The 12,514-nt window shown below is 42.0% G+C and overlaps 1 protein-coding gene across 1 annotated transcript in view; it reads right to left on the bottom strand.

Annotated features, from left to right (window-relative positions):
• NTSR1 (neurotensin receptor 1) overlaps nucleotides 1-12,514 on the bottom strand; it is a 100,707-nt gene that overhangs the window by 25,000 nt on the left and 63,193 nt on the right. The gene's annotated exons all lie outside the window — the stretch shown is intronic.

The raw sequence follows: 12,514 nt of genomic DNA, 5'->3' as shown, positions 1-12,514 counted from the left end.
CCACATGACCAGCAGGACACTTCTCAGCTTTCGTAGTATATGGTTGTCCTTATCAATGTTTTCTGAATAGCAGTTTCTTATTGTACACTGTATTCTTTTCTTATCATGGGCAATTCTTGGGCTCAGTTTTTTTCGATTGCATTCAGAATATTGGCCTTTTCTTGTAGATTTAATGACAGTTTTTTGTTAGCTGGTGATCAAATTATCCAATAACCCTTGTGCTCTAAGAATTAAAGTTGATCGGAATAAAAAGTGGAAGTTGTATTGTTTTTAATAGAAATTATTTGGTTCCTGGGGTTTTGATAAAATTAAATGGAAGATCAAATTAACCAGTGATTGCCTCAGGTGGAAGACACTGTTAACATCAAACAAACATTTGTGCATTCTCACTGTAGTATCTACAAACTCAGCCAGGAAGTGAGTTTAACAAGCAACGGCTTCAAGAAAATTAGAGGTTTCAGAGTAGCAGCCGTGTTAGTCTGTATCCGCAAAAAGAAGAACAGGAGGACTTGTGGCACCTTAGAGACTAACAAATTTATTAGAGCATAAGCTTTCGTGGACTACAGCCCACTTCTTCGGATGCATATAGAATGGAACATATATTGAGGAGATATATATACACACATACAGAGAGCATAAATAGGTGGGAGTTGTCTTACCACCTCTGAGAGGCCAATTAATTAAGAGAAAAAAAACTTTTGAAGTGATAATCAAGCTAGCCGAGTACAGACAGACAGTTAGATAACAAGTGTGAGAGATTCAATGTTTGTAATGGCTCAACCATTCCCAGTCCTTATTTAAACCGGAGTTGATTGTGTCTAGTTTGCATATCAATTCTAGCTCAGCAGTTTCTCGTTGGAGTCTGTTTTTGAAGTTTTTCTGTTGTAATATAGCCACCCGCAGGTCTGTCACTGAATGACCAGACAGGTTAAAGTGTTCTCCCACTGGTTTTTGAGTATTTTGATTCCTGATGTCAGATTTGTGTCCATTAATTCTTTTGCGTAGAGACTGTCCGGTTTGGCCAATGTACATGGCAGAGGGGCATTGCTGGCACATGATGGCATATATCACATTGGTAGATGTGCAGGTGAACGAGCCCCTGATGGTATGGCTGATGTGATTAGGTCCTATGATGATGTCACTGGAATAGATATGTGGACAGAGTTGACATCGGGGTTTGTTACAAGGATAACAAACCCCGATGTCAACTCTGTCCACATATCTATTCCAGTGACATCATCATAGGACCTAATCACATCAGCCATACCATCAGGGGCTCGTTCACCTGCACATCTACCAATGTGATATATGCCATCATGTGCCAGCAATGCCCCTCTGCCATGTACATTGGCCAAACCGGACAGTCTCTACGCAAAAGAATTAATGGACACAAATCTGACATCAGGAATCAAAATACTCAAAAACCAGTGGGAGAACACTTTAACCTGTCTGGTCATTCAGTGACAGACCTGCGGGTGGCTATATTACAACAGAAAAACTTCAAAAACAGACTCCAACGAGAAACTGCTGAGCTAGAATTGATATGCAAACTAGACACAATCAACTCCGGTTTAAATAAGGACTGGGAATGGTTGAGCCATTACAAACATTGAATCTCTCACACTTGTTATCTAACTGTCTGTCTGTACTCGGCTAGCTTGATTATCACTTCAAAAGTTTTTTTTCTCTTAATTAATTGGCCTCTCAGAGGTGGTAAGACAACTCCCACCTATTTATGCTCTCTGTATGTGTGTATATATATCTCCTCAATATATGTTCCATTCTATATGCATCCGAAGAAGTGGGCTGTAGTCCACGAAAGCTTATGCTCTAATAAATTTGTTAGTCTCTAAGGTGCCACAAGTCCTCCTGTTCTTCTTTTTAAGAAAATTAGAGGCATCTACATCTTGAGGATGCACTTTTAATCCATGCCAAGGCTCAATGTGATAAGGTCGCAACCACTTTATATTGCCACTCTAGTGTCTTACAACTCTGGCTAATCTGCACAGCACAGTGAGAGAGAGCAAGAGAGAGTTAGGAGAGAGACTTTACAATGGCATTAAACTTTGAGCTGAAACCTGATGAGTGTATATCAGACTAACAAGCCTCTGTCTCCTATACATTTGAATTGGAAAGCTTATCATGTATTTCCCACCATGTTTATTATGGCCTGATTCAAAGCCCATTGAGGTCAATGGGAGTCTTTATACTCCTAGGGCTTGTCTTCACTACCTGCCTGGATCGGCGGGTAGAAATAGATCTCTCGGTGATCGATATATTGCGTCTCGTCGGGACGCGATAGTTGATCCCTGAATCGACGCGCGTACTCCACCAGCCCAGGTAGGAGTAAGCGCCGTCAACGGGGGACCCGCGGCGGTTGATTTGCCGCCATCCTAACAGTGGGGTAAGTTGGATCAGATATGTCGAATTCAGCTATGCTATTCCCGTAGCTGAATTTGCGTATCTGAAATCGATCTCCCCCCCGTAGTGTAGACGTAGCCCTAGATTCTGGCGACTGTAAATTTGTAGGAATTGAAAGTGTTATAGGTCTAGGTGTAGGTAGTTAGCATTTATATTTAACCCTACCTCATTGGCAGTATTGCAAGAGAAATGTGAAGTTGTTAAGTGTCTATCACCCTTGGATCTTTTGAAACCTTTGTCCAGAAAGCTCAAATTTCTAGAGTGGAAAATGAGCTACACTGATTGCAAGGAAATCATTTAACTAGGGGGTTCTGTGGACATCATAAGCTACAAGAACAGTGTCTGAGTAGTTTATGATATCCACAGGGAATTGTTTCCATCTTAGTCATCTGTGAAGCACCACAAGCCATGAGCCTTAAAGAAAATTAATGAACGCAACAGTTTTAAAATTTCAAAACATTTACAATTTAAACTATTTTCTACAAGTGACTGAAACCATTAAAACAGTTTTGTTAAGACAAAAAAATTATAGGGATTTTTGCCAGAGTCAAAATTAGCATTTTAACAGAGATCATTCTAACTTCATTTCCCAAAATGGCCAGGTCTCCATCAGATCTGAATGGTCTAAAACAATAAATCAAAATCCATCATTTGAAAGTCAAACAAACTTAATAACTTATTAGAAGAATGGTTTCGTATGCTGTTATTTCTGCCAGCTATATCTCAATCTAATTCAGACATGGTGACTATCCACTTGGATGATGAGTGCATTATAAATGTCATGAAGGAATGGATAGATAGATACACACCAATTAGTTTTATGAATTATTTATACCAGCAGTAATGCAAAAAATAAGTACTACACAAACATTTGGATAACAGGCACACTGCAATTACAAGTATTTACCTTTTTGGTTCATAAATCTAAGAAAGAATTGTTGTTACCCACTTTTCTCTAGCTAGACCAAAAATTTGTATGTAATGCATAGCAATTTGCTCCAGAGCCTAATGTACTTTAACAAAATAACCAGCTGTGTTCCATCTCTAGCTATCCATATGATGAGAAGGTCTTTTTTGGCTAATGCTAACAATAGTAATGGAGTTCCTCTATGGTCAATTGCTTGAGGAAACTCCTAGATACAACTCATTAAGACTATCTGCTAATCACTCTTGTTCTGAACATTTTCTAAGCAAAACTCCTGTATCTTCTGAAAAAAAGATATCTTACCTTGTTGGTACATTATACACTGTTGGGCCTTAAAAATGCCTCACCTTTTGAAATCCACCCCAAAACCACAAAGTGCTCCATAAATATTAAAGGTCAGATTCTCATCTGGTCCAAACTAACACAGTTCCATGGAAATACATGATGCTGTGTAGATTAACACTCACTGAGCATCTGGATCTACTTCGATAAGCTTCACAACGCACCTCTGAGGTAGGGATAAACTTGTGACATAGAAAGGTAAAACGACTTGCCCAGATTCACACAGCAAGCCAACGGCAGAGCTAAGAGAAGAACCCAGGGGTCCTGACCCCCATTTCTGTTTCTCTAATTGCTGGATACACTTCTTTCTTACCTGATGCATAACTACTGCACTCAATAAAGGGAAATGCTTTACCCGCTCCCCTGTGTTCCAGAGTTTACTAACTTTCAGCTAGAAACTTTTGCCCCGCCTGTAAATTGGCCGCACACACAGCAATCACACAGGAATCATACAATATCCTTATAGAGCTCTTTAAAGCCCTGTTTCTTTGCTTACACCTCATTGCTATTGTACACTCTTCAGAAAGCCTGAGAGACTATCAGGAAACTTATTGACTTTCTCTTTTAAGAATTTATAGTGACAAAACACGAAAATCAGATCTTGGCAGAAGGCAGTTACCTTGAAAGACTATTTTTTTCCTTTCTCGATTTATACCCAGGCTCTGATGATAAAAAAAATATATAGACAGAATCAATGCCTCCCTCCCCCAGAGGCAGAAGGTTTTAATTTCTGTCCAAAATTATTTACAAGCACATCCTCCTCAAAGCAATGAATGCTGCTAAAAGCCCATGTCCTTCCTCCTAGCCCCAAGTATTCTGAGGTTTTATTCTAATTGAATTTCTTTTTAATCAAATTCTGTGAGCTCAGCCCCAAAACTGAGCTGAGTGGTGGCCCAGCGCCACCTCATTTTCAAGAGAAAGAATGATGTTGCTCATAATGCCTGATCCAACTCTCATTGAAGACAATCGGAAATGTGCCATTGTCAGAGATGCAAATCTGGGTGTATCTGGCTAGCTCGTGGGCATGCATGTTGGAGTCTATGCATCCAAATCGTGCTTTGGGCATGCATGTTGGTGCTGACACACAAGGAAAGAACCCTTTGAACATTTGGCTATAAGTGATTTAAATATTTCTCCAAGCAGACATCTTCTTTAGGGGCATGATGCCAACTGCAAAGTTCTCATTGACTCCGACAGAGGTAGGATCAGCCCCAATCCATGATACCGATGAACGCATGCACAGTTCAGACTAACTCTCAGATGCATCAGCAGCATTTGTACCATTATTCCTCAATGGTGAAGGAAAATATACCGACTAGCAGAGTAATTCTCCTCAGGAAGACACATATCAACCACGATGAGTCTGCTCGCTGAAGAATGGCAACTTCTTAAATACAGTGGTGAGCGTCTTATTACTGGATGCATACAAACACCTGACTGTCATATTTGTTCTGACTCACCGAATTCCTAAAAATACAGTCTCCTGAATAATGTTCCCAAGCCAATACAGAGTGTTTGCTGCCCTGTAACATCAGTCTCAAAGTTGTGTTTATGGCCTATGCTTTCAATGGGAATTAGGCACTTAACCTGTTTAGGAGCTTTTCAAAATCCCAGCAGGTGCCAATTTGTATTTTTAGGCACCTAAATATCTTTGAAAATCTGACCCCTTTTCTTCCTGTTTGTACAGAGCCTAACACATGGTGCCCCAACCTTACTGGGCCTTACTGCAGTTCAAAGGACAATGGAGTGATTTGTTTAGTCAACGCTTTACTCCCTGATCTTTAGGTATACCTGAAATTGACTTTTTTGATACCTGATTTCCTTTTAACTCCCTATTGCCAAGTGAGTTCTTAACTTCCACATAAACATCAACACATTTAACACCTAACAGCAGATCGACACAGAAGATGGATGAACTGGGTTGGGACTTCATATGCTTACGAGAAATAAAACAGATGGAAATTTATAAAAATTAAATCAAATTTCTGATAAAAATAAAATTCATCAGCCCCACACAATCACCTCAATAAAATCAGGCTTCTCTGAAGTTTGTTTGAACTCTGTCCATGCAGCTGTGACTGTGGGTTTCATAGAAGTCACGCAGTGATGCTAGCAAGAGACTAGCAAAACCACAGAGAAACGAAATCAGAGCCCCCTCCATCTCTGTTGTAGGGATTTTTCCTGCGATTGTTATTGGAACTCTAACTCTTCTGTATTCAAAACAGAAACTCCACCGGTCCCTGCTGAGGTTTATTCTGACGCATTGTGCTTATGCATAGTCTTCCCCTGAATTGTTCTGCTCATGTGGTTTCCCTGGGATACCATTGAGGCTGACTTGAATTTATTTGCGACATCAATAGCTAAGATAGACACATCACTTCACTTAGCGACTCTGGGGAGGGCTGAAATTGATTCTGTAAATTAGAAGCCCTGAAAGGTTTATTATGTGACCCCCCCTTTAATCCTAGGAGCAACAAACTGTAATAGCAGGGCCACTTTGGAAGAATTCTGCTGTTACATTGGTAAGCTCCTCACACGAACTCTGTGTTGGGCTTTTCTATTTTTGAAGTGGGGCTAAAGAAATCCCTTCGCTTGGACGTATTTTACACGCATGCACATAACGGAGGGTGCAGTGGGTCGCCTTTCTACACCAAGGTAAAAAGCGCATGGGAACCTGACCCTGCATTAATGGGAATGCTTTGGAGTCGTTACCATGAATTACATGCTCCTGCCTGGAGACAGGACTAAAACCTACAAGGGGAGTGTGTAGCTGAGCACTATATTAGCATCAATGTCCTTAGATGCACAGGCATCTGCCCCGGCCCCACCCCTTTTTTTAGGAGTAAGGGAGAAGCACACGGAGGGTTTGATATTTTCAGCTGTTCAGTCCAAATACTACTCCCAGTGCATAGCTTGTCTCACAACCACATTTAACTTACACTGGAATGGAACAACCTTGCAAAAGAACTTGCAAGACCATTGTCTCTAAACCATCCACATGGGTGACAGCTCATTCACAAGTTGTTTGGCTGACTGCCCTAAGCATAGGAACCAAGCAATGATGCGCTCCGAAGTGCACCCTTAATAACACTGCCAGGACCAGCTGTGACACAGAACATCTATCCCCCATGACAACACTTAAGCATTGGCCTCACATGTGACATATATGTGCCGAAGGAAGAGAATGCCTCTGCATGAGGGAAAAATCAAGGAGGGTAATTTTCAGGCTCTAGTGGTTGCAACCAAAAGAGACGCGTTACTGTCAGCACTGAGGATTAATCAAAACCATGGAAGAAGGTAATTCACATAGTCACTCTGTCAAGGCAATGGGTAAAGGCACCAATGGATTATGCGATGGATTTGTTTTGCAAGATATTATGTGTTCCTTCCTATGTGCTCAGAATCTGGCCCTAAGGAATCATATCTCCAGATAAACCTGCCCAGCTATCATATATTTTCAAGCACACTTCATTTCCCCTTTTAATAGCCTGCAGCCACAAAACCTCTTCACTGACAATCCTGAACATTAAGCACTTTTTCCACTGATGCATCGAATGGAAGTTCAAAGCTGATATTCAAAGTGAGAGGCATTAGCAGTCAGTGGAGTTCTTGGCTTTCACCTTAAGCCATCGTCCTCTTTATTTTTGTGACATTTGGAGATTGTTGTTATTTTTAAAGAAGAACCTCATTGTCCTACAGCTGTTTCAGGATATGTAAATGACCTGGAAGGAAGATTGTGATCCAATTGAGATAAGTCAGCTTCTCGTTATGGAAGCTTGATACCAATGTGACAACCCAAGTCGCTTGAATTGCATTTAAGTGACAAATTCCAGAATCTCTTAGTAGTGTTATACAGCCTTCAGCAGTTCCATTGGTTCTGATTTACAATTTCCTTCCCCGCAAAATGGATCTCGTAAGCCAACAGACCACGTAAAACCAATTGTATTTTTAAACAAAACCTTCAGAACGGATCTGCAGTTCTTTGCAAATATTGTTTGCCCGAGGACCCTTTTTATGTACAGTTCAAACCATTCCAGTGTCATTTGGATATGGAAAGCTGAGGCATTCAAAGTATGGGTGAGAAAAGCCAAGAACCGTGAGCACAGAAGCAAGTTGGCTTGAACAGAAGCATAATTGAGGGATAGTTGAAAATAAACCATTGTCAAAATGGACCAAGATAGACGGCTAATTGGAGCCTCAAGTTATGATAACTTTATTCTGGCCAAGACTGAGGCTCCTATCAAGGCACAGTAACAAAGTTCAAGTATGACTCAAGAGAAAGATTTCCCTCCCCCTCCCCTCTTGTTACATGATGAAACATGGAGGTCACAGCAGAGGCAAATATTTAATTTTTCAGAGATGCCAAAGCTATGCCTTCTAAGACAAGGACACAGCTGCCTGCCATGTCAGCTGGCAGAAAATAAAATAGGGACTAGGAATAGGAACTGGCCAAAATGAGGGCTAATTTATAGCAGTGAGTTCTGAGACCGGAAGAGAGCCAATTTTCTTTCTTCCCTCTCTGGATGTGGGAAGTCTGATGATTGAAATACAGAGGGGTGTGGAAAACAGTGAGCTGCTAGGAACTGGCCTGGACAGACGGCTCTTTCTGTGCTCACATTTCCTCACATCAACTATCCCTTCAGGAAGCCTTCAGCTTCGAGCTGAAGCACACATCTTGAGGTGTGAGAGCGACGCTGGCTGTGAAGCTCTTGATTTTCTGCTGGTGAGGACGTTTTAGCACAGAGATTCTCTACCAATACACCAGGAAGGATGGTACAGTGGTTAGCACACAGGGCTGCGGGAGACCTGGGTTCAGTTCCTGCTCCACTAGAAATATCTGGTGCAACTCTGGACAAGTCTCTTATAGCCTCTCTGTACCTCAGTTTCCCTTCTGTAAGATGGGGATAATAAGTGCTTCCCTACCTGACAAGGGTGTTGTGATGATAAATGCATTAAAGATTGTGAGATGCTCAGATACTACAAAGATGGGGGCCATATAAATACCTAAGATAGATAGGCCCTCTTGAATTCCAAGAGCACCACTTGTGAAATGGTCAGTAGCACCTGTGTGTTTAGGGACTTCCTGGAATATGATGCTAGAAACTTCCAATAATCCAAACAATCCTTCACTTTTTGTTTCTTAGCAAACCAATTAAACCCTATATCTGAGATCTAACAATCTACCACATTCTGGTGCACCTAATTTCCAGTGGAAATTAAAAATAAATTATTCTCCCTCTGATAGTGGAGACATTTATTGTTAGTATATGTCAATCAGAAGAGCACATACTGTTAGATCAACATTTGACTGCCAAGAATCTTGATAATTTGACTAAATGAATTTTACAAAATTTCCAGTTCTCACTCATTGCTTATAATTATCTTTTTTTTAAAACTAGGGGTGATTATTTTTAGCTCTTAATAATTAAAACACCCCTAGCAAATTGCAGTATTGCCTGCTCTGACAATCAGAGTATGACAAGCTTCAGAAAAAGGAAAATTACACAGGAATCACAAAGGAAAATTCATTTGAGAGTGTAGTGATTGTCTCCTAGTTGTTATTGGGGCATTTATTGCACTGGATGAGGTACACCACATACTGTGATAGGCATGAGTAGGACCCATGGATCTTGAAAGGTGTGTTGTGGGGGGTATTGATCATCCAAGGAACTCACACAGAAAAATGATAAAAAGACAAAACACCATATCGCTGATGGGTGAACACTTTTCAGGAAGTGATCACTCCACATCTGACCTCTCAGTCCTCATTCTCAAAGGCACAACACCTTCAAACAACAAGCCTGGGAGCTTAAATTCATCCCTCTGCTAGCATGGGTGGCGCATCGCATAGGCGGTGGAAAGCTGTGCCTCTCCAAACTGCCTGGCGTGGCCCTGCCCACGCTCCTCCCCGAAGCCCTGCTTGCCCTTCCCCCTTGGCCCCAGCCAGGAGGCTGCTTCTCTTCAGGAAAGCAGTGGGCTGGGGCTGGGGCTAGGGTGGCCCAGACTTGGGGGGGCTGGGGTCACCCAGTGCTGTGGGGGGGAGGGAGAGGGCTGGAGGCACTGGGGCTACCCGCCCTGTGCTTGGGGGGCCTGGGGCCATGCACTGCCTGCCTATCCTGTGCTTGGGGCGGGGGGAGCCATGCGCCACCTGCTTGTCCTGTGCTCGGGGGCTGGGGGAAGGCTCCAGTGAGGGAAGGGAGGCCGGGCCAGCTGGGGGCTAGCCTACCCCAGCTGGCGGTTCATCCACCGCCCATGTCTGTTAGATACTAAAAATCATGGACTTAATAAAGACATTGGGTTTATGGGTTTTTACAACAATCTATAACCCACTCTCCCCCCACTGTTTTGTGCTCTGACTGTGTAGGTGTTAATTGGCCACTTCACCTTGTATGGTCTCTTACAATATGTGGTTTCAGAGTAGCAGCCATGTTAGTCTGTATCCGCAAAAAGAACAGGAGTACTTGTGGCACCTTAGAGACTAACAAATTTGCTTACTCTTGTGCTAAACAATCTGTTCCACCTTGTTTTTACCTGTGATACTCTGAGTACCTTTCCCAGACCTGAAGAAGAACTCAGTGTAGCTCGAATGCTTGTCCCTTCCACCAACAGAAGTTGGTCCAGCAAAAGATATTACCTCACCCACCGTGTCTCTAAAATGGAAATATGGACCTTCTGGAACTTTTAGGGTGTTTCTCCATTACTTCCTTCAGCAATTCCCATAAGGATTATTTTTGGACTTTTTAGTATTGAGCAGTATGTTTTAGCACAACTTTGTCAGGTTTTATTCCATAAATATTGAAACTGTGTCCAGATCAAAAACACTGCTCTGAAAGGGTGGACCAATATGAGGGTTTCACAATCTTATAGGATAAGAGCTATAAACAGGGAAGTCCTAGAGAGTCAACCCCTAAGAAATGTCTAAGAAATGTCTAAGAACTACTAGCAGGAACTTGCCTAGCTGAGTGAATTAGGGCACAGGCATTTGTCTTTGGGGGCTTACAGACTTGTGTTCCAATCCTTATAGGTTAGCAGTAGAAATGGAACCAAGTCACAAAATTTGCCTCGGGACTCAAAAAACTTTCAAGGGTGATTGGATTTAGAGTTTTGTTCTGGACCCATCTCTAGTTACAACTTACATGAATTTGGTTGTCTCATTCCTGGTGTATACTTGTCTGGGACACCCAGACATTTTGATGCAAGTTGACGTAATTGTGAGTCTCTGACCAAGACTGCCCCAGGACTACACAAGGGATTGCTGGAGGTCAGGCTCAATGTCCATGATCATTAGATAACTGTGCATGTGGAAGTTACGTTTGGATCATCCTGTTCCTATCAGTCCATGAATAGTAGCAGAGAGCTATTAACAAATCAACAAACATAGTTGATTACAATGCTATTAACATACAATGCTATTAAATTGCTATTAATTACAATGCTATTAAATACAATGCAAGTAACAAACAATGTAACACGTTTACCCAAGATATAGAAACAAAGAATTTCACAGTCTGGTACTGTGCTTATCTGGCAACCAGTGATGCTGTGTAGAAACCCACAGGTAGGAAACATTCAGAGCTGGGATTATGTGGGAAACAATTTAAAATAGCAGAACATGGGTGTACTTAATCCGGCTTTGGCACAAAAAGATGAACTAGGTGATCTCTTGACATTCCTTCCATCCCTACATCTCTATGAGTCTATCCTCCCTTTTGGACCAGGCACATAATTCTGCCACTATTTTGTTGTGTGAGCTAAGAAAAAACACCCAACAGCTTTGTGCCTCAGTTTCCCTGCATGTAAACCAGTGGCATTAATACTTTCCCATCTTTCTAAAGCACTTCGAGATATAGCTGCAAAATATTATTGTTAATACAATCTGATAGGTATTAATATACTATAACTAAAAAAACCACATCAGTAGTGTCCATATTTTGCATCCTTCAGAAGACTCTTTGGAGAGCTTGAATTTCTCTAGAGGGATCTCATGTAGTCCAGAACTGTTTTGCTCTGGGAATGATATCCATAGACCAAAAAGGTTCAGGAGCAACTTAATTCCACCCAAGCAAAACCTTTTCAACAGAGTGTTAAATATCATCTGGAGACATTTAAAATAAAGGTTATAATGATGTGAAACATTGTTCACATGCACAGCTATCTGATGTCAAAATGTTACAGTCTGCTACGAATTACAGATGTAACCTTTGAAGTTAGCACACAGCACAGCACTGACCATAGGGGATATATGATAGCATCAGGCTACATATCTGAAAGAGGCAGGAAGGGGAAATCAGCACTAGTTTTGTTTTTGTTTTTTCTTATTTTATCAGTAGGAATTAGTCAAAGAACCTTCGCATAATTATGCAGCAAACTGCAGAAAATGTTAAAGAGTAAACTAAGGTCCTGTTTCTCTTATCGCTTACAATGTAAATCAGGAGTAATTAATCCCCTTGAAGTCAGTGGAATTATACTAGTGTAAAACTGATTTAAGTGAGAAAAGAATCAGGCCTCAGATGTCTACTCCTCAAGAAAAGGAAACCAAGCAAAAAATATGAGTGTTCCCTTTCCCTAGCTAGACACATCCTCAAAGCTGTAGGCAGGGCAGCCCAAGCTTTTTTGCTGCCCCAAGCATGGCAGGCAGGCTGCCTCCGGCGGCTTGCCTGCGGGAGGTCTCCGGTCCTGCGGATTCGGCGGCATGCCTGCGGGAGGTCCGCCAGTCCCACAGCTTCGCCGCCGAATTGCCGCCAAATCCGCGGGATCAGCGGACCTCCCGCAGGTGCGCCAGCAAAGGCTGCCTGATTGCCGCCCTCGCAAGGACTGGCAGGGCGC

The sequence above is a fragment of the Chrysemys picta genome, chromosome 13 (assembly GCF_011386835.1).
Source record: "Chrysemys picta bellii isolate R12L10 chromosome 13, ASM1138683v2, whole genome shotgun sequence".
In the NCBI taxonomy this organism is placed as follows: Eukaryota; Metazoa; Chordata; order Testudines; family Emydidae; genus Chrysemys; species Chrysemys picta.
Note: the sequence above shows the minus strand (reverse complement) of the source record. Positions and strands in the feature narration are given on the sequence as shown.